A 24,053-nucleotide genomic window follows, 5' to 3' on the forward strand; every position below is an offset into this window, starting at 1 on the left:
AAGTATGAAGGACCACTTTACCTAACAGTTTCAGTTAACTTGATGCTGGGAGCACACTTGTTTGTTTACTTTTCATGCGTGTTTTCTGCACAGGAAATCACATTTAGGCTGACATTTTACATCAGGTGAATCCATGCATTTTTTCTCACCGGAGCACAAATATGCACAGTAATGCAAGTGAATGGGCAGGTTTCTATATAATGAGATTTTACGCATGCGTGTTAGATCTGAGAGCATGTCGCATTTTTCCACACTACACATACAAATGCATGTGATTTGGGATAAAATGTATTCCAATGGTGCTCCATAGGAATACATGTCTATGTGTTTTTCTGTAGGGAAAATCGTATGCTGTCCAAACACCTCCTTTTAACCCTCACAGGAAGTAGAAACTAGGCAGAAGTTATACATTTTCAATTACTAAGCAAAGAGTTCTTGCTAGGCAGAAATCATGACCTCTGAAAAACACATGTAAAAATGTGCATTAAAACGAATATAAATTTGTATGATGTGAAAAAAAACACTCCCCTGCTTTTCAGCATGCAAGCACACAAGGTGTACAGAAAAAGCATGTGTAAAAATGCACAGAGAAAACTGAGAGACACCAGTGTGCACCATGCCTGAATCTGCCAGATTCACACTAAATCCACATTTAATTGGTACATGCAGTACTATACATGGAATGCCCATAGGCTAAGCTGCAAATTTCACAAGATGAATAAGAAGACAGATGACTGATGGCATTATCTGGCTTATTCTACGTTGAGTCTGGTAAAAAAACAACTAGTATGAATTAATACTCACCTATAGCAAAATACACATCACTTTAAAATGGGGGAGGTCTAAGATCATGAGATTATGTCAGCTAAATTTAACTGGCTACACTTGTACTTTGACAGCATGTTAGGAATGCCAGAAATTGTCTAAAATTATTAATTTAAAGGGGTTATTTCGCGAAAAAAGTAGGCAGTTAAAAAATGTGACAGATGACAGGTTTTGGGTCAGTCCATCTTTTTAAGGGGGATTCTCAGGGCTTTCTTTGTTTTCAACAGCATTTCCTGAACAGCAGTTTAACTGCCAAAATAGCAAGATACCAGCCGACCTCCCTAATCACTTGCACACTATTATGTCAGTTAGATTTTGCAACTGTTGTTCAGGAAATGCTGTTCAAAACAAAGAAAGCCCTGAGAATCCCCCTTAAAAAGATGGACTGGCCCAAAACCTGTCATCTGTCACATTTTTTAACTGCCTACTTTTTTCGCAAAATAACCCCTTTAAAAACAAAGGTTTGTCAACAGATATAATTATTTTAAGAGTATTTGGCAGAAGCCCTTTCAGCCGGTAACACATTTTAACAACCTAATGAATGCACAAAGACATAACTGTAACAAACTAACAACACAATTGAAAAATTAGAAAATTACACGTGTCAGCCCAGCTTAGAACATAACCCTTATTGGCTATAGAGGTAGCAACGATGTATCATGTTACCCGAATCCCTCCCTCCTGTTTACCGCGTTTCCCGATGACATTTTCAGAACAAAATACCCGATATTGCATGTTCTTACATCAGCATCCTACAATAATTCCCCCGGCCACCGGTACCGCCCTTCGCTGTCACGACGGCTCTCCTAGATCTCACTGTCATTATTGCATCTTTCTTCTAGAGGGCGCCGGGATTTGTAGTTCAATAGCTGACAGCCAGCAGTACGCATGCACTGTATATTGCCCCCTAGCGAATAAATGTACATACCAACTAGAGAATTTTTATTCTGAGACGAATGATCACCAGATGTTTTGCACTGGCAGCGTGCAGTGTAGGGCATCACTCCATTCACTAAGCACCCTGTCGCTGTTAAAGCATGTGGATACAATTAGAATGCTTAGTGTCCCACGTTCTGCTCTTACCCCATCTGCAGACAAGTGCAGCGTAGCTCCTCCTCCATCACAGCACTCCAACTCACCACCAGTGGTCTGCAGCCATACCGCAAGCGTGAGCGTAGCTCCTTCAGTGACGGACCGATCCTGTTTCTCTGCTGGAACTGGAAGCCCATATATGTCCCACATCTCAGACAGTATTGGCAACGGTACAAGACCAAAGTGGAGGATTGCGGAGCGGGTGCAGCAGCAGAGAATATTCGATCTGTTCCGTCCCATAGCCGGTGTGGTGAAATTTTTTGCAACTTTATCAGATTTTGCAACCGGTTGCACTTATTTATACGTATAGCTATCAGAAAGTGCAACCTAGCCATTGACTTTAACCTATCTGTATCAGAAAATGCAACCCAACCAAACCCTATTCTCACACAGAACCCTCCCCTCTTGCTCAACTAATAACCCCCCCCCCCCCCCCCCTGGAGGGAACAATCCCCCCTCTTGCTCAACTAATAACCCCCCCTGGAGGGAACAATCCCCCCTCTTGCTCAACTAATAACCCCCCCCCAGGGATCAATCCCCCCTCTTGCTCAACTAATAACCTCCCCTGGAGGGAACAATCCCCCCTGTTGCTCAACTAATAACCCCCCCTGGAGGGAACAATCCCCCCTCTTCCTCAACTAATAACCCCCCACCCCCCGAGGAAACAATCCCCCCTCTTGCTCAACTAATAACCCCCCTGGAGGGAACAATCCCCCTTCTAGCTCAATGGGATCTGTGGTTGCAAAAAATTACAGGCGTGTTAACAGAGAGGAGCCACGCCTACACAGTCATACACTGTCCTCTATGGCAAGTTGCAAAATATGATAGGTAGCAAAAATTTTCACTACACCGGAAGAGATAGCCAGCACAATTGATGCTATGGAGGAGCTCCGCTGCCAATACTGAGATGCAGCAGATAAGACACTTGTTGAGTGAGTGAGTGAGTTATTCATACCACCTGAACATCGGGATAAAAGTTATTTTTTACTCACCTGGTGCTTCTTCCCGCTCTGATAGTCTTTGAGATCCTTCAGTGTCCTCTGGGTCTCTTCAATTGTTCCGCTGTTACCCCAATTAAAGTCAGCAACTGGCGACTGCAGAGCTTGCGCTGTCTTTCCTCCTTCATTAATACTGTCCTTCGCTTGTAGAGATGGCTCGTACCTCCAATTTTAGGTTCGCGAACATCGAATGCGAACTTCCGCAAAAGTTTGCGAACCGTCATAGACTTCAATAGGCAGGCAAACTTTCAAAACTATAAACACTCATTCTGGCCACAAAAGTGATGGAAAAGATGTTTCAAGAGGTCTAACACCTGGAGGGGGGCATAGCGGAGTGGGATACACGCCAAAAGTTCCGGGAAAAATTACGGATTTGACGCACAGCAGGGTTTTAAAGGGGTTCTGTGGGGGTTTCTGAGGAGAAAAACTGCCACTTACCTGGGGCTTCTATCAGCCCCCTGCAGCGGTAATGTCCCACGCCGTCCTGCTTCCATCCGCCGTTCCCCGCAGCCGGCACCGGGCTATTATTCGTCTGACACACAGACGAATAATGCGCGCTACCGCGCTTCCGCTCGCGTCATCTGAGGCTTACTGCGCAGGCGCAGTACAACGGTTTCTTGTACTGCGCTTGCGCAGTAAGCTTCCGATGACGCAGGCGGAACCGAGCGGGTGCGCGGCCACTGTAGCGCAGCCGCAGTTGGATCCCATGCCGCTTAGACCGGGGCCGGCGGCGGAGAATGGCAGATGGTAGGAGGACAGCGTGAGACATTACCGCTGCACGGGGCTGATAGAAGCTCAAGGTAAGTGTCTGTTTTTCTCCTCCGCAACCCCCCACAGAACTCCTTTAAGGGCAGAAATCACATTGCATTGCTAAATTGGAGGCATAAAGTGCTTTAAAACATCTTGAGGGTGTATACATCAATCAGGTAGTGTAATTTGTGTACTGCTTCACACTGACAGACCAAACTCACTGAATAACGCACTGCAAACAGTTGTTTGTGTAGTGATGGCTGTGCTGGACTGGTGCGCACCATGGCGAAAGTGCAGTCGATGGCGGTTTTCATGCCCATATGGTCGGGCTGAGGTGGCTCAATGACAGAACAACAGTGACTGAGTGTCCAACTAATCGAATTTGGACTGTCCTCAATGAAGCAACCTTATTATCTTGGGACAGGTGTGTGGTGATATATTGGGGTGCTGATAATGTTAAGGATAATAACAGAACATATTTCTGTCTTTTTTCTGTCTACTGGGTAAAACCTCAGATGTGTATTGTGCTTGGTAGTAATTGGCCACCTGGCCAGAGTAATCTGAAGGATAATGTAAGTCTGCATGTAAATGTACATTACCTCTGCCCTCATTGTCCAGCCGGGGAAACTGTGTGTACTGCTAATTAGCGGCCAATTGAGGAAGAATAGGCTGGTCGGCATGGCTTTTGAACTGGAATCAGCCATTGTCCCATCATACAAAGCAAGCTTGCCAGAGTGTTGGGGATGGGAAGCGGACACCTGAAGGTTGGAAATTTACATGGAAGGGGTTGGAAATTTCTACAGACTTTAAAAACGGAAGTGGAATTGCTTTGAAATCTGTAAGTGTAAACAGGATTACAGGCAAACTGCTACCTGTAACCAAAATTCGATCTTTTCATGGATGTGCTAAAATACACTTTAACCAAGGAAATAATGTGGAGGAAGCTTTTTGATGTCTGCAGAGTTCAATGGGTGACATTGTGTCCTGCCAAACTTCAAGAAGCTAAAACAGGAACCCCCTTTGAAGTGCATATCACAAGAAGGATTATGACAAGCGTTCGGTGATGTCACAAACGGGGAAACTGCATTAGTTCCTGGGGGCTGGACATTAAATGCCCCAGGGGACACTTCGGACTATTTAAGGTGGCCCAGGACAGCCACCAGTGTCTTCTCTCGGAGGTAGCGAATAGCTAGGGAGGATCGCGACTCCTGGTCGAACCGGCGTCCTCCCGTCAAACAACGTTCTAACCTAAGCTGGTAACGTTCTTTTTTCCCCCAGTTTATTTTTACGCAAATATCCGTGTGTGGTATCTTTGTAACTCTTAATTGTGTAACTTTTTTACTTTGTCTTTTTGTAATCTTTTTGTATATATTAAGTTCTGCATTGTTCTATGTTTTTCTAGAATATTAAATTATTATTTAATAAGTTTGACTTCTGCCATACTAAACTAACACTCATAGCCTAGAAGAGACTGAAGTGTAACCGTGTATAAGTTCATGCCTAATTGTACGCTTGAGCAACACTACCGTATGAAATTGTAATTGCATTGTGTATGGGGGCGTTTGTCATACGTTGGCCTAAGCGCGCAGCTGACCCAACGTACGAACAACGCCAGTGCGAGTAGCGACAGCAGAGTGGCTAACAGTATCGTTCGGAACGACTGTTAGTGGGTCTTTGCTTCACGACAGTGTAAGATTGCAACTGTGTGTGTGTGTGGGTGCGTGGCGTTCCCGTATTTGGCCTAAGCGCAAAGCTGACCCAAATACGAAAACGCAGATTGCGTATTGAGCACTCAAAAGCTGAGTGAACGTGTCTAGCAACGCTAGTGGTGGCAGTGGGAAGTGTTTGAGGGGTTCCAGCCTTGTTTGTAGCTTAAATAAGGCTGTTCCCCGCTTAATCTGGTCAAACCCGCAGTCGGGAACCGTATACGCAGGCGTGCCGCGGGCCGGTTCCTGACATAATGGCTGGCAGTGGTGGCATCGTTTAGTACATTAGTACGCAGTTTAGCTCGCTATTCTGAGTACTAAAGGCTGGAAGCTTGCTAGAAGCAACTAGCCTACAGAAGTCTACTCAGTGCAGAATCTATATACGTTTTTTTTTTTGTTCAAAGATACACACTTGGTGTTTGCTTTCCCTCCCCCCCTTTTTTTTTCTTTTTATTTTTGTGCAACACGATGGCTCAGAAAGCATCCAGCTATGCAAGGCAAAACAAAGAGATACTACTCAACCTGTGTGAGCACAAAGGCATCGAGACGGCGAGCGGCCAGACTAAGGAGCAGTTAGTTCGTGCGCTCGAGGAGTATGATGAGGCAGAGCGAGCCCGTGCTTCAACGTCAGCGGATGCAGCTCACGACACGCCAGAGGAGGAATCGCTCCCGCCACAGAATGCGAGGGGAGACGATGTCCTGGACGATCCACCGAGCAGGGAGATGCCATCTCTGGAAGCTGATCTACAGCTACTGAACTCGGCTGATCCTGAACTGCGCCTAAAGCTGATCCTACTGCACCGACAGGCAGAGAAGGAACAAGCGGCACAGCGACTCCGGGCAGAGGAGGGAAGAGCTGAACGGCAACACCAGCTGGAGCTGGCTAAACTTCAGCAGCAGAACCGGTCTGCTGGACCCGCAGAACGCGAAGGTGAGCGAGTCCACAGAATCCCCCTGGATAAGTTCCCCGCTATGGACAAGGACTCTGACATAGACACTTTCCTACAGGGGTTTGAAAGGACTTGTCGGCAGTATGGGGTGCCCCGTGAGCAGTGGGCAAGATACCTCACACCAGGGCTGAGAGGCAAGGCCCTGGAGGCATTTGTGAGTCTCCCCCAGGAGGAAGAAACAGACTTTGAGGCGATTAAGAAAGCCATTATTGCGCGATACCACCTCACGCCAGAGGTGTATCGCAAACGTTTCAGGACAGTGCAGCGAGGTCCTAATGACAGTTACCTGGATCATGCTTGCAACCTGCGCACTGCCTTCCAGCAGTGGGTAAAAGGACTTGCTGTTGAAACCTTTGATGCCCTGCAGGAACTGATAATAAAAGACCAGTTCCTCCACACTTGCCCTGTTGAGGTCCGGCAGTTTGTACGGGACCGAGAGCCAAAGACCGTGGATGAGGCCGCGAAAGTTGCTGATGCCTACACGTCCAATCGAGCATCTGATTTTCGGAGGACTACGGCGCCCAGCTGGAAGGGAGAAAAGCCTGCGAGACCTTCTCCTCTGAGCACCCAGCGAAGCCAAGTCCCGCAGCCGCCTGGAGGTAGAACAGCCACCGTTGACACTCGGAGATGTTTTGCCTGTAACAAACCGGGTCACATCAGTGCTACGTGCCCAGAAAAAAAGAAGGAAGCCCCAAACTCTGGCGGGGCCCGGAATGCGTTGTGTGCCACCAGGAATGCAGGTAGCTATGCAGAGAATCTGCAACCTGTCACGATTGGGGATACGGTTACCACCGGTCTAAGAGACACTGGAGCAGAGGTGACTCTAGTGCACCCCCAGCTTGTGAACCCTGAGGAGTACATTCCTGGCAAGACTATGGCTGTCAAAGGAGTTGGGGGTGTCACCCCCGCCATACCCACCGCCTTGGTCCACCTGGATTGGGGGGCCGGCAGCGGAATGAAAGAAGTGGGGGTAACTGATGCCATCCCCACGAACGTTTTGTTGGGTGCTGACCTGGGACGGTTAGTGGCCCGGTATGAGCCTACTCCAAACCCCATGGAGCCTGCATCCCCCGCAGAAGTTCAGGACTCTTGCAAGGTACTGTGTGATAATGCTGTGCAAGCGGGGAGTGCTGGTGAGGCCCCAGGGGCTACGGACTGTGTACTAGGAGCCAGCCCTAGTGAGTCTCCAGTGCCCAGGCCTGGAGGAGGACACGTTGTTACCATGAATGCAGATAATGTTGATGTAATATGTGATGTGTTGCATGATGACATATGTACAGTGAATGCTCCGTCAGCTGCAGTGGTGACCCGCAGTGCTCACCGGGCTGCAGCAGACGAATTGTCCACTGAAGGGGCTGATGTCACTGGGTCGGGCTCTTTCACTTCAGAGCCTGGCTCTGAGGACCCAGAGGCCTCTCAGTTTGCCACCTCCCTGGTGCCTGTGGCCGACAGCGCTGAGTTCTCCGAGGCTGTGCGACTTGATAGCAGCCTGGAAGAGCTCAGGAGTCTGGCGGACAGGGCACCGGTGGAGGGCGACAAGGTGAGGGTGTACTGGGAACACGGCAGACTGTACAGAGAGGTTATTCCCTCTGAGCCGTCTGAAGTGGAGGAGGCCGACCGGCAGTTGATTGTTCCCCACAGGTACAGGGAGCAGTTATTAAGAATAGCACATGAGATGCCCCTGGCTGGTCACTTGGGGATCCGCAAGACCAAATCCCGGCTTGCCCACAATTTTTATTGGCCCCACATGGGGACAGATATTGCTGATTTTTGCCGGTCTTGTGTCGCCTGTCAGCGGGTCGGCAAAGCAGGTGACACCGACAAAGCCCCACTGAGGCCCTTACCCATAATAGAGGAGCCCTTCCAAAGGGTTGCTGTTGACATAATTGGGCCTCTAGCGATACCCAGCAGCACAGGGAAACGTTTCATTCTTACGGTGGTAGATTATGCCACTCGCTACCCTGAAGCTGTAGCCCTGAGCTCCATACGGGCAGACAAGGTTGCAGACGCATTGGTGCGCATTTTCTCACGGGTCGTTTTTCCCCGTGAAATGCTCACCGATCACGGCCCGCAATTCATGTCGCGCCTAATGGAATGCCTCTGTAAACAAATGCAGGTAGAACACATCATGGCCAGCCCTTACCACCCCCAGACAAATGGGTTATGTGAGCGGTTCAATGGTACTCTGAAACAGATGCTAAGGGTGTTTGTTGAATCGCAAGGGAGAGACTGGGAGCGATACCTGCCCCACTTACTGTTTGCTTATCGTGAGGTGCCCCAGGCATCCACCGGGTTCTCGCCCTTTGAGCTATTATATGGGAGGAGGGTACGCGGACCCCTCGATCTCATTCGAGAGGTCTGGGAGGGGCAGGACATGGGTCCCGGGGTCTCCATAGTGGAATACGTTCTAAAGTTCCGGGAAAAGATGGACACCCTGGTGGGGTTAGTGCGAGAGAATCTGACTCAAGCCCAGGCCACCCAGAAGCAGTGGTATGACCACGGGGCTAGGGAGAGAGTTTATGAGGTAGGTCGCAAGGTATGGGTCCTAAACCCGATGCGACAGAATAAGCTGCAGGCCGCTTGGGATGGGCCCTATACCATACATAGGAAGATTAGTGATGTGACCTATGTGGTCGCGCTGGATGACCGAGGTAAGCAGCTGAAAACATACCATGTAAATATGTTAAAGGAACATCATGCTAGAACCGCTTGCGCTCTCCCTGTCTGCAGTTTGCTACCGGACGGTGAAGCAGAGGCCCTGGTTGACATCCTGGCATCCACCCAGGAAACCGACTCTGTTGCCGAGGTGCAGATCAATCCGGAGTTGACAGCAGAGCAGCAGGCTGGGCTATCTGATGTGCTGACCTTTTACCGTGGTACCTTTACAGCCCGCCCTGGTCTGACCAGCCTGGCTGTACACCATGTTGACACCGGAAATAACAAGCCGGTTAGACAGTCAGCCTATAGAGTCTCCCCTGAGGTTCAGGCCCACATCAGCAAGGAGATTGAGGAAATGCTGTCACTAGGGGTGATCCAACGGTCGCACAGCGCATGGGCATCACCTGTAGTGCTAGTACCCAAACGGGACCAGACCACTCGGTTCTGTGTAGATTATCGAAAACTAAATTTGATAACTGCGTCAGATGCTTACCCAATGCCGAGGGTCGACGAATTGTTAGATAAGCTAGCTGGCGCGCAATATCTAACAATCGTGGATTTGAGTCGGGGATACTGGCAGGTCCCTCTAACAGCTGGGGCACGGGAGAGGTCTGCCTTTATCACCCCCTCAGGTCTGTTTGAATTTAATGTAATGCCTTTTGGAATGAAAAATGCCACGGCCACCTTCCAAAGGGTTGTAAATGGTCTCCTGGAAGGTTTGGAACACTGCGCTGTCGCCTACCTAGATGACATCGCCATGTTTAGCGCCAACTGGAACGACCACTTAGCACAGCTGTCACAGGTTCTGGGACGCATCACTGCAGCAGGACTAACAGTCAAGCCTAGCAAGTGTCAGATAGGCAAGAAACAGGTACAGTACCTGGGACATGTGGTGGGGGGGGGGGAGGGCTTCGTCCAGATACTGGGAAGGTAGATGCCATTGTGTCCTGGCCCACCCCCCACACGAAGAAGCAGATTCAGTCCTTCTTAGGAACGGCTGGGTACTATAGAAAGTTTGTCCCCAACTACAGTGCCCTCGCCAAGCCATTGACAGATCTCACCAAAAAGAAGCTGCCCAAGCAGATTCTCTGGACGCCAGAATGTGAACAGTCATTCACAGCTCTGAAGAGGGCCCTAGCCAGCCCTCCCGTGTTGCAAGCGCCAGACTTCAGCCGACGGTTTGTAGTCCAGACGGACGCCTCAGCCTTTGGCCTAGGTGCTGTATTAAGCCAGGTAAACCAAACTGGGGAAGAACATCCGATTCTATACTTAAGTCGGAAGCTGCTACCCCGGGAGGTAGCTTACGCCACCATAGAGAAGGAGTGCTTGGCAATTGTATGGGCCCTACAAAAGCTGCAGCACTACCTCTATGGTCGCGTATTCACGGTCGTCACCGACCACAACCCTCTTAGTTGGTTACATCGGGTTTCTGGTGACAATGGATAATTGCTGAGATGGAGCTTGGTTCTCCAACAATATAGCTTCACCATTCAACATAGGAAGGGGAGCAATCATGGGAATGCGGACGGGTTGTCCCGTCAAGCAGAACCAACAATGTAGGCGCAGGCAGGATAATCTGGGAAGATCATCTGCCTTGCCCCATTCTAAAGAGGGGAGGTGTGGTGATATATTGGGGTGCTGATAATGTTAAGGATAATAACAGAACATATTTCTGTCTTTTTTCTGTCTACTGGGTAAAACCTCAGATGTGTATTGTGCTTGGTAGTAATTGGCCACCTGGCCAGAGTAATCTGAAGGATAATGTAAGTCTGCATGTAAATGTACATTACCTCTGCCCTCATTGTCCAGCCGGGGAAACTGTGTGTACTGCTAATTAGCGGCCAATTGAGGAAGAATAGGCTGGTCGGCATGGCTTTTGAACTGGAATCAGCCATTGTCCCATCATACAAAGCAAGCTTGCCAGAGTGTTGGGGATGGGAAGCGGACACCTGAAGGTTGGAAATTTACATGGAAGGGGTTGGAAATTTCTACAGACTTTAAAAACGGAAGTGGAATTGCTTTGAAATCTGTAAGTGTAAACAGGATTACAGGCAAACTGCTACCTGTAACCAAAATTCGATCTTTTCATGGATGTGCTAAAATACACTTTAACCAAGGAAATAATGTGGAGGAAGCTTTTTGATGTCTGCAGAGTTCAATGGGTGACATTGTGTCCTGCCAAACTTCAAGAAGCTAAAACAGGAACCCCCTTTGAAGTGCATATCACAAGAAGGATTATGACAAGCGTTCGGTGATGTCACAAACGGGGAAACTGCATTAGTTCCTGGGGGCTGGACATTAAATGCCCCAGGGGACACTTCGGACTATTTAAGGTGGCCCAGGACAGCCACCAGTGTCTTCTCTCGGAGGTAGCGAATAGCTAGGGAGGATCGCGACTCCTGGTCGAACCGGCGTCCTCCCGTCAAACAACGTTCTAACCTAAGCTGGTAACGTTCTTTTTTCCCCCCGTTTATTTTTACGCAAATATCCGTGTGTGGTATCTTTGTAACTCTTAATTGTGTAACTTTTTTACTTTGTCTTTTTGTAATCTTTTTGTATATATTAAGTTCTGCATTGTTCTATGTTTTTCTAGAATATTAAATTATTATTTAATAAGTTTGACTTCTGCCATACTAAACTAACACTCATAGCCTAGAAGAGACTGAAGTGTAACCGTGTATAAGTTCATGCCTAATTGTACGCTTGAGCAACACTACCGTATGAAATTGTAATTGCATTGTGTGTGGGGGCGTTTGTCATACGTTGGCCTAAGCGCGCAGCTGACCCAACGTACGAACAACGCCAGTGCGAGTAGCGACAGCAGAGTGGCTAACAGTATCGTTCGGAACGACTGTTAGTGGGTCTTTGCTTCACGACAGTGTAAGATTGCAACTGTGTGTGTGTGTGGGTGCGTGGCGTTCCCGTATTTGGCCTAAGCGCAAAGCTGACCCAAATACGAAAACGCAGATTGCGTATTGAGCACTCAAAAGCTGAGTGAACGTGTCTAGCAACGCTAGTGGTGGCAGTGGGAAGTGTTTGAGGGGTTCCAGCCTTGTTTGTAGCTTAAATAAGGCTGTTCCCCGCTTAATCTGGTCAAACCCGCAGTCGGGAACCGTATACGCAGGCGTGCCGCGGGCCGGTTCCTGACAAGGTGTGCCCCCCAACACACTCATATAGTCGGTCATTGCTTCATTGTGATACGCAAGCTTCTTCACCGCGGCAAGGTAACAATCACGAAGGGGAATTGACACATGTACATGCCTTTTGTTTTGTTGTTGCAGCCCCAGTGCATCCAGAAAAATTATTATTCTATTTGTTCAGGAATCCACCTGGAGTCCTGGACCCTGTTGGTGGTGGCGGAGAAGGCAGTCAAGCGGCCTGCAGGCAGAGATGCTGTGTGGGGACTGACTTAGTCTTCGGGCAGGCAGTCACATGGCGTGCAGGCAGAGATGCTGTGTGTGTAGGGACTGACTTAGTCTTAGGGCAGGTAGTGGTCCTCTGGGATCCATGCTTCTTTAATTTTAATAAAGGAGAGGTACTTAACACTTTTTTTGACCTAGGCGACTTCTCTTCTCACTGACAATGCCTCCAGCTGCGATGAAGGTCCTTTCTAGGACGCTTGAGGCAGGGTAAGCCAGAAGTTGGATGGCAAATTGTGACAGCTCTGGCCACAGGTCAAGCCTGCGCACCCAGTAGTCCAGGGGTTCATCGCTGTTTAGACTGTCGATGGTTCTTTCTCTACCATTGTTAAAGAAAGGGTACGGTCGGGGAATCAGGGTTCGATTCCGGTCCGGAGTGGGAGCCTGAGAAATGGCTACCACCACACATCCAAGGAAGGCAGCAGGCATGGCATGCAAGTCCCAACTCGGGGAGGTAGTGATGAAAGATAACAATACAGGACTCTTTCGAGGCCCTGTATAATGATTAGTACACTTGAAGTCCTTTAACGGGAATCTGTTATGGAGGCCAAGTCTGCCATTCATTTAACTGTGTGATCAACTCTCTTTAGTACTTTCTGCACCATGGTGACTACGAGTAGCGGCCGGGGAATCAGGGTTCAATTCCAGTCCGGAGTGGGAGCCTGAGAAACGGCTACCACCACACATCCAAGGAAGGACCCAATGTGCTGTATAAGTAATGTACCTGCCCTGACCGTGCTCTGCAGACCAGGCATCTGTGGTCAGATGGACCCTTGACCCAACGCTGTGTGCCAGAGATGACACCACTTGCCTTTCATCATCACGGTATCTCCTTTTTAGAAAAATAATTGCGACCTGGTATCAATGTGCAGTCACAGATGCAGTGAAAGGTATGCACTAACTGGTATATGAAACAGTTTGCAGTCACACAGGTGCAGTGAAAAGGTATGCAGTGACTGCTGGTATAACAATGTGCAGTCACAGAGGTGCAGTGAAAGATATGCAGGGACTGCTGGTATAACAATGTGCAGTCACACAGGTGCAGTGAAAAGGTATGCAGTGACTGCTGGTATAACAATGTGCAGTCACACAGGTGCAGTGAAAATGGATGCACTGACTGCTGGTATATAAAACAGTGTGCGGTCACACCGTTGCAGTAAAAGGTATGCAGTGACTGCTAGTATAACAATGTGCAGTCACACAGGTGCAGTGAAAAGTATGCAGTGACTGCTGGTATAACAATGTGCAGTCACACAGATGCAGTGAAAGGTATGCAGTGACTGCTGGTATAACAATGTGCAGTCACACAGCTGCAGTGAAAAGGTATGCAGTGACTGCTGGTATAACAATGTGCAGTGAAAATGGATGCACTGACTGCCCGTATATAAAACAGTATGCAGTCACACAGATGCAGTGAAAGGTATGCAGTGACTGCTGGTATAACAAAGTGCAGTCACACAGATGCAGTGAAAGGTATGCAGTGACTGCTGGTATAACAATGTGCAGTCACACAGCTGCAGTGAAAAGGTATGCAGTGACTGCTGGCAGAACAATGTGCAGTCACACAGGTGCAGTGAAAGGTATGCATCACTGCTGGTAGAACAATGTGCAGTCACACAGGTGCAGTGAAAATGGATGCACTGACTGCTGGTATATAAAGCAGCATGTGGTCACACAGATGCAGTGAAAGGTATGCAGTGACTGCTGGTATAACAATGTGCAGTCACACAGGTGCAGTACAGGGGGAATAGTACATTAAGTGCATGTGAAGTAAATAAAAAAATATACATACCTTGGGCTTTCTCCAGCCCCGTTCAGGCTCATCGCTTCCTTGCCATCCTCCACCGCAACAACAATAACAAGCTTATTATCTCATTGCTCATTGCCCCCCCCCCCCCCCCCTTCTCCCCATACTCGGTCCTCAAAGTACTTGATGGGATCTTCCAGTTGAATACCAAAACCAGGAAGTTCCTCCAAGCAGCAACATGCGATTGGGAAATGTCAAGGCACAGTTCTGAACTGCACAAGCACAGTGAAGCAAGCACTCATTTACAAGTGCTTTCTTTAACTGGAGGCACAGTTCAAAACAAACTCACACCTGTGCAGTTAGAGAAATTTCTGGGCAGCTGCAATGGGAAGTATTGGGAAGCCTCAGAATGATCCAGAGGCTTGCCAAATCCTCCTCAAGCCCACCACTGCTGCCCAGGATCTTCTCCTTCTTCTTAGGTTTATGTATACAAATCAATATAAATGCTGGGTACTTGTAGTCAGAGACCGATGGCACCGTCCATACAACAACAGTAAAATCCAAAGAATGGTCAGTACCTCGCACAGCTATTCAAGTCGCTTTATTTATCCACTATGTCAATACATCCGTCTACTGTTTTTTGTTTTGTTTTGTTTTTTAACCTCAAAACAATTGAGGGATCTATTGACATGGTGGATGAATAAAGCGGCTTGAATAGCTGTACGTCTGGTGTGCTTATGTTTGTGTATGAGCTGAGTCTGCATGAGTACTATTTACAGTATGCATGCTTTGTGCTACTGGGCGTGCACAGACTGTACTTGCCCCACGTTCATTCCACTTGATTAATTTGCATGCCAAAATGCGCTCTGCCATGCTCCACCAAGGGGGACTTTACAACTAAATGGAGGGGGACGCAGGCACATGGGAGATGCGGTATCTGCACAACTCCCCACACACACATACTGTATAGCATCCACTTTTAAATTCAAGTACGCCTTGGGTATCCTTTAAAGAGAACCCGAGGTGGGTTTAGCAAATCATATTAGGACACAGAGGCAAGTTGTGTATACAATGACCAGCCTCTGTGTCTTTTCATTGCTCCTCTACCTTCAACCCCCCCCCCCCCAGGCTCTGCTGTCCCTCACTAACAAAGGCACCAGGCTAGTGACACGTACATTGTCGCTAGCCTGTTATCAACCTTATGCTGCCACTCACCGCCGCTCCCCCACCTCCTGTATAGCGCAGCTCCCCGTCTGTGTCCCTTCCCTCCCTGCCTCCGTAACCTTCCTCCAATCGGCTTACAGGGGAGGGGAGGGGCACAGGCGGGGAGCCACACTATACAGGAGGCAGGGGAGCGGCGGTGAGTGGCAGCTGGAGGTAAATAGAGGCTAGCGACAATCTGCGTGTCACCAGCCTGACGCTTTTGTTATTGGGGGACTGCAGAGCCCGGGGGCGGGAAGCTGGAGGAGCAATGAAAGGACACAGGGGCTGGTCATTGTATACACAACTTGCCTCTGTGTCCTAATATCATTTGTCAAACCCACCTTGGGTTCTCTTTAACCTCATTGGGACCAAGGACATTACAGTAACGGCCTCTGTGTGGCTGTATACTGCTGACAGGACGTAACTGTCCTGACGCAATCGCATGCACCCAAACGGGCAGATTCAGCTATCATATGACAGCTAACATCTCCCCTCACTGATCAGGAGACCAGACGCACCTCTCCTGACGTTCCTCAAGCGATTGTCGCTTCCCCTCCGCTTTGTCCAGCATCAAGCCTCGCACTGCCGCTAGTGTCGGCTCCCGGCTTGATGATGTCATCAAGCCTGTACACAGAACTTAGTGGCAGTGTGAGGCTGGATGGCAGGGAGAGAGGAGGCAGGGAGAACTGCTCCTTGCTGGACCTGGGGACTGGAGGTGAGTAATACTTGTTGCCTATACTGGGGACATCTTTCTATACTGGGGACACCCATCCCTGGCTATCTATACTGGGGTTACCTCTGCGTGGCTACCTATATTGGAAACACCTAAAACCTAAAACTGCTCTGGTCCTTAAAGAGGAACTGAACTCAGAATTTAAAAAAAGAGCATTGAAATCCATGTTAAAAATTGTAGGCAAAAACAGCACAATATCTGTACAAAAATATGTGAATACACACTATAATATACAATAAATTAATAAGCCACACCCCCTGTTACGTTTGCTGCCGCGGCAAGTCACGTGGGAACTGCCGACAGGCTCGCAGAGATTAGTGGGGACTTTCTCCTGCTTATACAAAATCCGCCTCCCTCCCTGCTATTGACATTGTTCGTCATCAGGAGGCGCCGGCTGTAAAGAGAACCCTGACAGCGTGCAGACAGCTGAAGGAGGTAGAGTTGCCACTGCGAGTGCTTTGACTGGCTGGCCCTGCCCCCTTCCTTGTGTACACAGGCTTTTATGGTGGGCTGAGGAGAAGAAGGAAGTGCAGCCTCTAGTTTACCAGGCTTCTCTGTGAATGTCTCTGCCTGTGTCCAGCTCCTGGCGGTGGAAGCCCTGCAGAGCGTCACACGGAGTAGGTTCTGCATCAAGTTGCACAAGCTATGCTATCCTCTCCTCAGTCATACCTCCCAACATTGTAAGCACAGAAAACGGGACATTTAGGCCACACCCCTAACCATGCCCCCAATACCCCCTAGACACGCCCACCATTTATTTATTTATTATTATTTTTTTATTTTTTATTTTAATTCATATTATTATTATGACTCCTGAAAGGGGTGTGGGGGAGCATGTGGGTGCCCGTGGGTGTGGGGGAGCATGTGGGTGCCCGTGGGTGTGGGGGAGCATGTGGGTGTCCGTGGGTGTGGGGGAGCGTGTGGGTGAGCATGTGGGTGCCTGTGGGTGTGGGGGAGCATGTGGGTGCCTGTGGGTGTGGGGGAGTATGTGGGTGCCCGTGGGTGTGGGGGAGCATGTGGATGTCCGTGGGTGTGGGGGAGCATGTGGGTGAGCATGTGGGTGCCTGTGGGTGTGGGGGAGCATGTGGGTGCCTGTGGGTGTGGGGGAGTATGTGGGTGCCTGTGGGTGTGGGGGAGTATGTCGGTGCCTGTGGGTGTGGGGGTGTATGTGGGTGCCTGTGGGTGTGGGGGAGCATGTGGGTGCCTGTGGGTGTGGGGGAGCACGTGGGTATGGTGGGGAGGAGGGTGCCTGGGCAGAGAGGAGGCAAACAACAAGAAAACCGATGCTCCAGCCGCGCAATTCGGGGAGTGGGGCTGCATCATTCCAGGTATGTGACCACCGCTGCGGAAACTGTGCATCCCGGGGGGGGGCCCACACAGCAGGCAGCTTCAGAGAGCAGGAGGGAGGGAGGAATGATGCAGCCCCACTCCCCGCATTGCGCGGCTGGAGCATCGGGTTTTTTTTCAGTCACCTCTGAGGCTGACCGGGACTTCGGGGGGTGGCAGCGGGAGAGCGGGAGGGGCCCCCCAACCCGTGACAGTCCCGACGAAATCGGGACGGTTGGGGGGCATGCTCAGTGAGCCTTCTTGTTCTTATTAGCTGTGCTGTGCACTGTGCTCTGTTCACTATCCGTGTTCTTTCGTTGTCACAGAAGTGCTAATGTCTCTCTCTGATCATTCCAGCAACATAGGGAGAGTGTTCTGTGTTGTATCAGGACAATGGCTAGTTGTAAAAATTCCTGACAGACTGTGAGGTGATGGAATGGTAGCTGTCACAGCATCAATAATGATGTGCAAATTAACACTGTACTGTACAGTCAAACAGGGTTTGGAGCTTGTGGTATATGAGGCTCTTCTGCCCCTGGAGCTAGCTCCTAAAATGCTCCATTTTTTTCTTACTGAATGGCAGCAACAGATGCTCATCCAGACATTCACATTATAATTATTATTTAGTATTTATATAGCGCCGACATCTTCCGCAGCGCTGTACAGAGTATATATAGTCTTGTCACTAACTGTCCCTCAGAGGGGCTCACAATCTAGTCCCTACCATAGTCCTATGTCTATGTATGTATTGTGTAGTGCATGTATTTTAATCTATGGCCAATTTGGGGGGGAAGAAGCCAATTAACTTATCTGTATGTTTTTGGGATGTGGGAGGAAAACGAAATGTCCGAGGGAAACCCACGCAAGGACAGGGAGAGCATACAAACTCCTTGCAGATGTTAACCTGGCTGGGAATCAAACCAGGAACCCAGCGATACAAGACGAAAGCGCTACACACTACACCACCGTGCTGCCCACATCTGTATACAACCTTCAAGAGAATCAGAGATGAAAAAACACAAACAATTGATACTCACCCGCAGCTTCTTCCAGCCCCATAAACACATGTGAGTCCCATGCCATTGTCCCGCAGTCTGCCGATCAGCCCTGGAAACAGGCTCAGTCGCGTCAGTCCAGGTCTACTGTGCATGCACGGACCTCCCATGCAGTAGAGACCCAGACTGGACGAGACTAAGCAAGTTACCAGGGCTGATCGCGGCTGAACGGCAGACTGCGGGATAATTGCGTGGGACTCGCACGTGTTTATGGGGCTGGAGGAATAATTAAGTAATAATTCTTTGTGTTTTTTCATCTCTTCATTCCTATCCTAATAGATTAGGTGAAACATTTGATACTTACTTCAGGAAAGGATCTTTTAGAGGCTTCCCCTGTCACTTTCTGTCCTTTTCTAGCACAGTGTCCCCCTCAAGTTCCACGGAGCTCGCCTGGGGTGTGCAGGCGGCTCATGCCTGGGTAGGCTCGGGCTAGATGGAGAAAGCAGGGCCCACTCTGCTCCATACTAGTACGCAGGTGCAAGCTGTCTTCACCTGCGCAGTCCAGGCAAGTGCCGCCAAGCTCTTGTCAGTGGGCTTGCAGTGGTCTCAGCTACAATGGGGAAAGTCTGGAGGATCCAGAGGCTGGTAATGGGTGCAGCAGGGGTGCAGAGCTGGGAACTCAGGTGCACAGAGATCTCACCCCCAGATCCCCTGAGAGATAGAAGAATCCAGCAGGGGGAGGAGCCTCTGGTAATGGGTGCAGCAGGTGTGCAGAGCTGGGAACTCAGGTGCACAGAGATCTCACCACCAGAGCCCTGAGAGATAGAAGAATCCAGCAGGAGGAGGGGAGCCACTGGTAATGGGTGCAGCAGGGGTGCAGAGCTGGGAACTCGGGTGCACAGAGATCTCACCACCAGATGCCCTGAGAGATAAAATAATCCAGCAGGGGAGGAGCCTATGGTAATGGGTGCAGCAGGTGTGCAGAGCTGGGAACTCAGGTGCACAGAGATCCCACCACCAGAGCCCTGAGAGATAGAAGAATCCAGCAGGAGGAGGGGAGCCACCGGTAATGGGTGCAGCAGGGGTGCAGAGCTGGGAACTCAGGTGCACAGAGATCTCACCACCAGATCCCTGAGAGATAGAAGAATCCAGCAGGGAGAAGGAGCCTCTGGTAATGGGTGCAGCAGGTTTGCAGAGCTGGGAACTCGGGCGCACAGAGGTCTCACCACTAGAGACCCTGAGAGATAAAATATATGGGGGGGGGGGGGGGCGGTGCCTCTGGTAATGGGTGCAGCAGATGGGCAGAGCTGGGTTGATCCTCATACACACTAATGCTGGGAATACACGTTTCGTTTTTGCCTTCGTTTTAGCCTTCGTTTCGATTGTGCCTTTTGTCCTTTTCGTTCCCGAAATAATCGAACGTACGGTTAATATCACCAACCACGGTTTCGTTTTTTTTTTCGATTCTGATGGTTTCGTTTTTCCAATAATCGAAGGCTGCAAAGAAACGAAACGAAAATCCCTTTTTACAGGGACGGACTAACATAAACGAACATATAATCGATCTGAACAGCCATCAAGCCTACCAATGGCTCGATTAGATGGATAAAGAGAGATAATATCAAACATGTTCGATCACTAGTCGTTCGTTTTTGGGGTCTATTAATCGAAACTATAATGAGATTATGACTATTTTCACATACGTTTTCAACACTCGATTCGTTTACTGAACGAATCGAAGGCTAAAACGAAGGCAAAAACGAAACGTGTATTCCCAGCATAAGAGAGGTTTGGCACTTCACAGTGTAAAAAAGACTGAACAGGTTTTTTTCTAAAAAAAAAACAAAAAACATATATATGTTTCACTGTTAATGCTTCACTCTTTATAAAAGTGACCAAATGTCCACTAAAAAAATATGACAGGCACGCATATGCTTCACTGATATGACTTCACTCTTGCTAATTTCAGGAAAAAAGTTTTTTGCAAAAAAGCAACCATTTTAGATACACAATCGCCCCCTCTCGTTATCAGTTCACATACACACTAAGGCTCTCTGCACACTGCAAATCCGCTTTCCGATTCCATTTCAGATTCCGTTTTCAATTCCGATTTTCCCTGAATACATTCAACAGAATAAACGGATCAAAAAACGCAGCATGCAGCACAGATTAAAATTCGGAATTGGATGTAAAAACTGATTAAAAATCGGAATCGCATGCAGTGTGCAGGGAGCCTAAGAGAGGTTTGGCGCTTCACAGTGTAAAAAGGACTGAACAAGTTTTCCCCCCAAAAAACATGAATATATATGCTTCACTGTTAATGCTTCACTTTATATAAAACTAAACAAATGTCCACTAAAACATATAACAGTCCTTTTTACACTGTGAAGCGCCAAACCTCTCTTAGTGTGTATGTGAACTGATAACTAAAGGGGGCATTTGTGTATCTAAAAGGGTTGCTTTTCGGCAAAAAACGATTTTCCTGAAATTAGTAATTGAAGTAATATCAGTGAAGCATATGTGTGCTGGTCATATTTTTTTAGTGGACATTTGGTCAATTTTATAAAGAGTGAAGCATTGATAGTGAAGCATATATATTTATGAATTTTTGGGGGAAAAAACCTGTTTAGTCTTTTTTATACTGTGAAGTGCCAAACCTCTCTTAGTGTGTATGAGAGCTCGGATGATCCCCAACCTGAATCACGAGTGATTCAAATGAGGCTTAATTAGCCCATGCGCTATGTACTGGTAGGAGAGGGGGGGGGCTTGCAGGGGGTGGTGAAATAAGAGGGGATTCCATCTGTCAAGCTACCTACAGGGGACGACAAGGGCGGCTGGATGATGTAAGAGGGGATTCCCCCTGCGTGACACCTACGAGAAGGAGAAGGAGGGTTGGGGGTGTTTGACATAGGAGCGGATTCCCTCTGCAGCGTGACCCCCCTACCTCTGCCGGACAGGATAGGAAAGGGGAGAGCTGCATGACTACAGGACATGATATGGGATCTGGCACAAAACGAATGGGAAGAGCTGCAGGACTACAGGATGACAACACAAGATCTCACACTGCAGGAGGCATAGTTAGAGAAAAAATAACACTTTATCAAGGCGTGTGCCAGTATAGTGCAGGGCAGCAGCAGAAGCCACAGCTGTCACTTTCCTGTAACAGGGCGACTGATGATGACCTCATGACACTGGGCTGTAAATCTCATTCTGTGGGCGTGAATGGGCATGTCTAACTCCAACTGTAACACCGCCCACAGAATCAGATACTGCACCTCCCATGGAGTGAGAGCTGCAAAATGGAGGGATAGAGCTCTAAGATGGAGCCTGCCATTCTCTTTTATTCATAGTTGTATTGCACAAATATATCTACTTTTATATTGCCCTTCACAAGTGTTTTGTGTCTAATCATTAATTTCAAAGGGATAAGGAGGCTCAATTTAGTGACTTTTTTCAGTTCAGTTCCTCTTTAAGGGGGTTTTATATGCTGGACCCAAAGTGGTTAAGGTGCCCATTAACTGTGCAATTTTTAGCGAAAGATCTTATTTTCGATAACATCATTTTGATCCAAATAATAGATCATATTTAATTGATTCACAGCACTAAAGAATATAACTTGCAATCCATGTTACAATCCTACAGTTACAATCATATTTATGAAAAATAAATATTTATGAAAAATATCTGATCAATAATGCGATCATTTAGGATCTATTGGGGAGGTAAGTGTTAGGCAGAGGAGAGGTTAGTGTAAGGTATCAGAGATGAGAAGTTTGTGTAAAGATGCCCACTAATCTACAATCTTGATTGTACAATCTTACCACTTCTATGTAATATGAGGGACTACCTAAATTATCCATTCAAAGTGTATTCACTCAATTTTCTCTGCAACTACATAGATTTGTTAAGATTGTAAAATCAAAATTATATTATTAGTGGGCACCTTTAAGCGTTTTCCTGCATGCAAATTTGGAAGTGGAATTGCAGGCTACTGAAATCAATAGGCTGCTTCTGAATTTGTGTGTAAAAGAAATAGTGCTGATGCGTACTTGCATCAGCACAAGTGTTGACATCCGTCTCAGCTGTTAAGTCGACAGGCTAATCAGTAATAACCAAGAATTCTACTGATGCTAAAAGGGGTTGTACATACAATAGATGATCTGCTGATAACATTAGCTATTGGCATTCCCAGTGCTGCTATATACACTCACCTAAAGGATTATTAGGAACACCTGTTCAATTTCTCATGAATGCAATTATCTAATCAACCAATCACATGGCAGTTGCTTCAATGCATTTAGGGGTGTGGTCCTGGTCAAGACAATCTCCCGAACTCCAAAGTGAATGTCAGAATGGGAAAGAAAGGTGATTTAAGCAATTTTGAGCGTGGCATGGTTGTTGATGCCAGACAGGCCAGTTTGAGTATTTCACAATTTGCTCAGTTACTGGGATTTTCATGCACAACCATTACTAGGGTTTACAAAGAATGGTGTGAAACGGGAAAAATATCCAGTATGCGGCAGTCCTGTGGGTGAAAATGCGTTGTTGATGCTAGAGGTCAGAGGAGAATGGGCCGACTGATTCAAGCTGATAGAAGAGCAACGTTGACTGAGATAACCCCTCGTTACAACCGAGGTATGCAGCAAAGCATTTGTGAAGCCACAACACACACAACCTTGAGGCGGCTGGGTACCCGATGGGCAGAAGACCCCACCGGGTACCACTCAACTCCATTACAAATAGGAAAAAGAGGCTACAATTTGCACAAGCTCACCAAAATTGGACAGTTGAAGACTGGAAAAATGTTGCCTGGTCTGATGAGTCTCGATAGAGTCAGAATTTGGTGTAAACAGAATGAGAACATGGATCCATCATGCCTTGTTACCACTGTGCAGGCTGGTGGTGGTGGTGTAATGGTGTGGGGGATGTTTTCTTTGCACACTTTAGACCCTTTAGTGCCAATTGGGCATCGTTTATATGCCACGGGCTACCTGAGCATTGATCTGACCATATCCATCCCTTCATGACCACCATGTATCCATCCTCTGATGACTACTTCCAGCAGAGAATCATTTCAAATTGGTTTCTTGAACATGACAATGAGTTTACTTTACTAAAATGGCCCCCACAGTCACCAGATCTCAACCCAATACAGCATCTTTGGGATGTGATGGAACGGGAGCTTCGTGCCCTGAATGTGCATCCCACAAATCTCCATTAACTACAAGATGCTATCTTATCAATATGGGCCAACATTTCTAAAGAATGCTTTCAGCACCTTGTTGAATGAATCAATTCCACATAGAATTAAGGCAGTTCTGAAGGCAAAAGGGGGTCAAACACCGTATTAGTATGGTGGTCCTAATAATCATTTAGGTGAGTGTAGATAAGAACAGTTTATATGGTTTACGCTAACTTTAAAACGTTAGCTAGGTGTTAATTTTCTCACTGTTTTTTCTCTTGAGAAACTGTTACTTCAGATCTGAGAAAAGCACACATCGGCCATCCTCTGTAACATAGTTGGCAGAGGGGCGACAAGAAGGCCAGGAGGAAGAGACAGCCGACGGAGGGAGCATCTATGGCAAATTGAGGCAGAGGCAGACATAGGCCCGTGCAAGCCATGCATCCGCACAGGGGCCCCATGCCCTCTA

At 48.0% G+C, this 24,053-nt stretch overlaps 1 protein-coding gene across 4 annotated transcripts in view; it reads right to left on the minus strand.

Annotated features, from left to right (window-relative positions):
* Window positions 1-24,053, minus strand: part of LOC137521230 (myomegalin-like) — a 403,861-nt gene that overhangs the window by 243,424 nt on the left and 136,384 nt on the right. For 2 of the 4 annotated variants that reach the window (XM_068240203.1, XM_068240202.1), the window contains exon 1: window positions 1,569-1,638. The exons of 1 other annotated variant lie outside the window; for it this stretch is intronic. The gene's annotated coding sequence lies outside the window, so the exon portion shown is untranslated. Of the gene's footprint in view, window positions 1-1,568; window positions 1,639-24,053 lie in introns of those variants that run through there. One more of the 4 variants, XM_068240205.1, reaches the window with a different exon arrangement.

This window comes from Hyperolius riggenbachi, chromosome 6 (genome assembly GCF_040937935.1).
Source record: "Hyperolius riggenbachi isolate aHypRig1 chromosome 6, aHypRig1.pri, whole genome shotgun sequence".
NCBI lineage: Eukaryota > Metazoa > Chordata > Amphibia > Anura > Hyperoliidae > Hyperolius > Hyperolius riggenbachi.